Source organism: Triticum urartu, chromosome 7A (genome assembly GCF_056163025.1).
Source record: "Triticum urartu cultivar PI428250 chromosome 7A, HENAU_Tu73, whole genome shotgun sequence".
In the NCBI taxonomy this organism is placed as follows: Eukaryota; Viridiplantae; Streptophyta; class Magnoliopsida; order Poales; family Poaceae; genus Triticum; species Triticum urartu.
This window is the reverse complement of record NC_141879.1, coordinates 9,048,597-9,054,251: the sequence shown is the minus strand read 5'-3', so window position 1 is coordinate 9,054,251 and position 5,655 is coordinate 9,048,597. Positions and strand designations below refer to the sequence as shown.

General features: G+C 36.5%; 1 pseudogene across 1 annotated transcript; it reads right to left on the bottom strand.

The window, feature by feature from the left end:
- Positions 1–537: 537 nt before the first annotated feature.
- Positions 538–3,685, bottom strand: LOC147956831 (protein neprosin-like; annotated as a pseudogene). Its single transcript, XR_015610926.1, has 6 exons — positions 3,547–3,685; positions 2,812–2,940; positions 1,859–2,026; positions 1,558–1,611; positions 1,307–1,456; positions 538–1,030 (listed from the first exon to the last, which is right to left on the bottom strand). The product of XR_015610926.1 is annotated as a protein neprosin-like (transcript).
- Between the last annotated feature and the right edge of the window lie 1,970 nt (positions 3,686–5,655).

Below are 5,655 nucleotides of genomic sequence, written 5' to 3'. Positions count from 1 at the left end.
AGCTACCAGAATCTACTGAGGCAGACCTACCATGACATGATTACCAACACCACTCTCACGGTTGTTATTTTTTTGGAACAAAGTTATATAAAGTATTTTGTAGGCCCAATTATCAACTTTTTATATATACCTAGCCTATGAATCAAGCACAACAGAAAATTTTCTTGGATGATCCAACCAACACATTGGAGATTGTTTTAAGAGTCCCTCGGGGAATGGAGTTGTGGAGTTCCTACTCTATAAAGGAACGAGACTAGTGTGGGGTTAACAAAATCAATCTTTTGGCGTTCTTGTGGGTATGGACGCTAGTAATGTTTCCTTTGTTTACATGCACATATATGATGATATTTCTATATTTCAAGTTGCAAACGCATGCATGGTGATAAAATGCAACATTATGGGACCACCTCGTATGTGCTAATTGTTCTGTGTTTGGGCTTTTACCATGTCTCCCGAAACCTTTCCGTACTTGGTGTTAGCAGCTGATAATGAGGGAGGTTTCTTGGTTGCACATATAATATGGCATGCATGCATGAATTATTCAAACCAATAGTACCCTCTTCACAATTTATTTCCATTCATATGGTCTTATTAGGTTAGCAACACAAGTACGATAGGCCAGGTACAAACGAACATTGTTGCACCCAACTAATCCAAGAGACTATTATCCCACACAACCGCCTAGTCCACCATAAAAACACTTGGCGTGATCAATGGGAGTAATAGAGTAACATTTCTCATTGCTCACAACAACGGAGAAGTCTGTCATGATAGGCCTGCTCCTCTCATCCTGATCGATGAATCGAAGGTCGCTAAAAGATGCCGAACGACCCCGTCCAGCACCCTTTGGGTTCGTTCCACTTCCCATAGGAGGTGTTAGGAGTGCCCTTTTTGTGGTCACGAAGCCACCAAACTCGAGCTGATTTGCATGAGTTCCCATGTATGCGAATAGTGATCTAGGATAGTAGCCCACCGCTGTTGGGACACTATTGAACCCGCAATAAACCCACCAGTCTCCAGATTTTTTTTACTGCCATAGAATGAAATTTAGGGAAAGTGAAAGTATTTAGGAACTATGTAGTATCAAAAAGGCAATGCTTTCTTTTTCCGTCTCATCAGAGCCCACTCTTCTATCTATTGCACTTTGACTATGTAAGAAAACTAAAAAACAATTGTTGGCACGATTGCAAAAGGGTTGTAAGATTGTGTACCTTCTTATAAGTTTTAAGCATAATAAAATATTGCATGAGAAAAGATTGACTATAATACATTTTTAATAGCAAAAGAGGAACGATGCAACTCTCACCTTCAACACTCTGACTGTGATAGTTTGTATTCCACCACCAACACCAGAACCACGATGTATTATTTGTCCCGGCGTTATAGTAGCGCCATCAGCTCGTACGAAACCACGACACTTCATGTTAAAGCACCCAGTTTTATGATATCCATCCCTCTGTTGCATATATGTATATATATTGATGAGTGACTAACTACATATTTCACATATGAGCATGATTACTTGCATGATAAAATATAATCATCACTATCACATACCGTCCAGTAGGTAAAGAAGTGAGGATAAGAGTCACCATAGAGATCTGGAGAGATCTGTACAAAAGGTTAGAAATTTAGATAGAAAAATTCCTTATACAAGAAGAAATTTATAAACATATTCTTATATTGGGATGGGGGTATTTGATTTAAAATTGTCCAAGATATGGAAATAATCTTATGGGGACGTTTCACAACCGTGGAAAGCCTTTTCTCCAAATTCTCACTAACGCCCGAGATATTAGTAGTCACTACATTCACATAGATTACATAACAATGAAAATGAAAAATAATTGTTGCTTACATGACATCCTGCATCGACCGAATTTAGGCTTGACTCTGCACCATCTCCAGTGTGGCTTACCCAAAGTCCGGTTGAACTCAACTGTCCAGGATTTAGTTTGTGACCATAAACATCCATGGTGGCATGTAAGCCATAGTATTTCTCGATTGGACTCGCATGTGCTACATACTGCATAGTGAAAATATTCAAATATACAATTACACTCATGAATGCAGTAAAAATATGCATTGCAACATCATAAAAGTGTATGGATACGAGAAGTACAACTATTCAGCAATTATACACTTATATTTGCTACCAAGACATGACTTTGCTATATCTCTGTTAGGATTAACCGTTGCAAGTTTGGCCTTCAACTAATATTTTTATTGGAATTAAGTAGAATAGGTATCTCATATATGGTCGAACCACTGTGTTTATGTGCCATCCTCTAGAAATAGTGAAGAAATGCTTCTCACTTAAGAGTGCTAACCATATTACTTGAAGTCTACAAATCAACATTAGGTCTATTGATCCAATTAACATGAATGAAAATACGCATGTAATTATCCTAATTTAATGTGAAGTACTCCCTCTGTACCGAAGTACTTGTAGTTGGGGGAAACTAGTACAAGTTCCCCCAACTACAAATATTTCGGTACAGAGGGAGTATGTTTGGAAGGAAACTCTAACAGCAACTGGAAGAACCTGACTGGAAACTATAGGGGAGGTAAGATAACGTAGGAGAAGCATGAAACTAGGGAATGTCCAATTCTGATGCATGACTATTTATCATTTGAAGTATCATACACAAATAGGAAGTAACACTATGTTGTAAAATTCACTATAGTTGTAACAAACACATATTTTTTGTTTCCAAATGGAAATTTGTAGTACTTCATTATTTTTCACAAGATATGGATAGTGGAATGTATGTTCATCTAAGAAAGCGAAGATAAAGAATAATTACTCACATGTGTTACATCCCCTGCATCAGAACCATCTCTAGTAATTCTTGTCCTGTTGGTGTTTGACTTCAAGCTTATGAACTTCCTTTTCCCTAAACCATATAGCTCATATTCTCCTAGTGAATCATCATATTCCTAGGAGAAAAAACAAGAATATAACGTCAATAGAGAAATGGCAAACTTTTCCAATAGATTCATGAAATTTATGGTAATGTTAGTTTTGAAGCTAAAAAAATCCCCTGACATTATGAAATGTGTGTCGTGGAGAAAGCAATAGGTCATCGCTCTATTGTATCCCCTTTCTCAAAAATAACAAGCCACAACCACATGAAGTCGATCATGCATCTTTCCATCAATCAAAGATATATGTGGTGATGGGACAACAAGTATAGATCAAAACAGTGCTATTTTTTGTATTTCTTGACCTTATACCTCCTCATTGGAACTGGGAGGCCAATCTTGAGGTGAAATCTAAGAGTTAGCACCAAAATTAGTTGGACCTAGAACCTAAACTCAGGTTCACAAATCTTTATTATCACCTCAATAAGGTCACAAAAACTCTATAGATTCACAAATCTGGCATACGCGATTCTACCTTTAACCCCAACCCTTCTTCTTGTTTAATCTATCAACAATCACTCTCTAGATAATAGGTTCTACCAAACTAGATAAAATATATTTATCCCCATATACATAATACTCACAAGAATCTATATATTTGTATAGCATTGCAACATTTACCCTTTGAGTAGGAGAATTCAATCGAGCACCTTCAATTTGATGTGCGAAAAAAAGCAAACATAGGGAACATGCTTGCAACACTAGACCAAGTCTTGACATTTTGGATTGGGGATGAAGGACACAATATACTCTAGGCATCTAGTTTAAATAGACTTCATACAATAGAAGGGGATGCCCAGTCTTGTCCTTTATGGAAAAAGTAGATATGCTATATCTTTCTTTAATACTAGTAAACACAATGGATATTAAATGATAAGATATTGCAACATAAATGCACACATTGAGATCAAGTAAAGAAAATATATAAAATCTTTCTTTAGTACTAGTAGACATGTTGGAGATTAATTGACAAGATAGTGCTACAAATATGCACATGATAGAATCAAGTAAAATACTAGATGTTGCAAATAAATGGGGGGCATTACTGGAAGATCGGTGGTTCCCACGTGTCATTGAGGCAATACATCCGATATAATGTTTGATATATGTTGAACTCTATGACGGAAAAATAGCATAGTACTAATAGTATTACTAAACCATCGATGGCGCGCGTTATTGCGCTCGTCTTTCTATGATATTGATTGTTAGGGCTTGATGGAATTATCTGCAGGCTATCTGAAAATTAAAACAGTAGTAGTATCATATACAATAAGGTGTTTGCTGTCTTTATTAAGAGGTATTGTTGTAAAAGAAACAACATAGCACTTGTTTGTGCATTTATCTAAAACACAAAGATGTTCAAGTCGTAGGGGTAGATAGCAACTACTACTAATTAACTTCCGTTACGGATCAATACCACATGTTCCACTGATGTGTGTGTGTGTGTGAGAGAGAGAGAGTAACGTACCTCATAAATCTACGCCTTTAAGCTTTTTCTTCTCACCATTCTTGATCTAACAAGCATGACCAGCAAACTAATGCGATAAATTTACAGGGGTGTGCACAAAGAGCAGTTCAGACCTCATAGGCCAAATAAAAGTATAGTAAGTAAACGCCAAGGGCCTGCATAGGGAAAAAAGTAATCTCATGGATGAAAACATAGTGGTGAAATAGAAAGCAACAGTCACATAAATCATAATACATTGCTTGTAAGTAGTAACATTTGAGTGGGATCCACATGGAATTAAGCTTTTCTTTCATACAATGAAAATTAAAAAGTAGATCTCACATCGGTACATTCTAGGACATGTTTGAAGACACAACAACATTGAGAATGAAACATATTTGCTTACTATGCATCGAACAACTCAACAGATGTTCTAAAAGGTAGGTACCTCCCGTCAATCCCCGAACCATCGGAGGTACTAGGTGCTAAATAAAAGCAATCTGGAGATCATGTTATTGTGTTAAGAATATGCCCACCTACAAATATACAAATTAGATAAAAGAAATCTGGATCTTAATGAACAAACACTGAAGCCCTATCAGACTGCAATCACCATAACATAAACCAAATTTCTGTTTCGGTGATATTCCACTAGTCTAAACCTTTTACGGACCCATCCAAGCAATGACTCATGATGAACCAATGATTAGCCCAATTCTTACCACCATGCATAAGACAATTTGGTGCAAAAATAAGTTAATTGTGTTTATTTCCTTAATAAGTAGAGCTTGAACAACAATGAAACATGATTCAAACCATTGTAATAGAAAACATCAGGGCATTAATTAATTGTCACTTTTATTCATGACGATTATCTCAGTGCACCCAAAATAAAATTTCACAAGAGAGCTATTAGCCCTACCGACCACTGTAGAATTTAGAGAAATCAGTCGTTGTGGATACTTCGAGACAATTATTATCAGTTTGGAAACTGTTGGTGCGCACTTATAATTCTCCTTGAAATTAAGTAATCTCAGCATGTTGCACCCTAACAAAGAACTGACTGCTACAATTAGGTACATCACCAAGGAGAAATGTAGGTAGTGTTTGCATGCACTTGCAATGAGAAATTACTATTACTTTCTTCAGGAAATACATCAACAAAATGTCATAACACCTCCCAATATAACTATATCTTAGGGATAAGTCAAATGGTCAATTTTGTTGGATTAATTAGATAGGACCAGTTGCAGGACCTGCAATAAAATAAGAAAGAACATGGC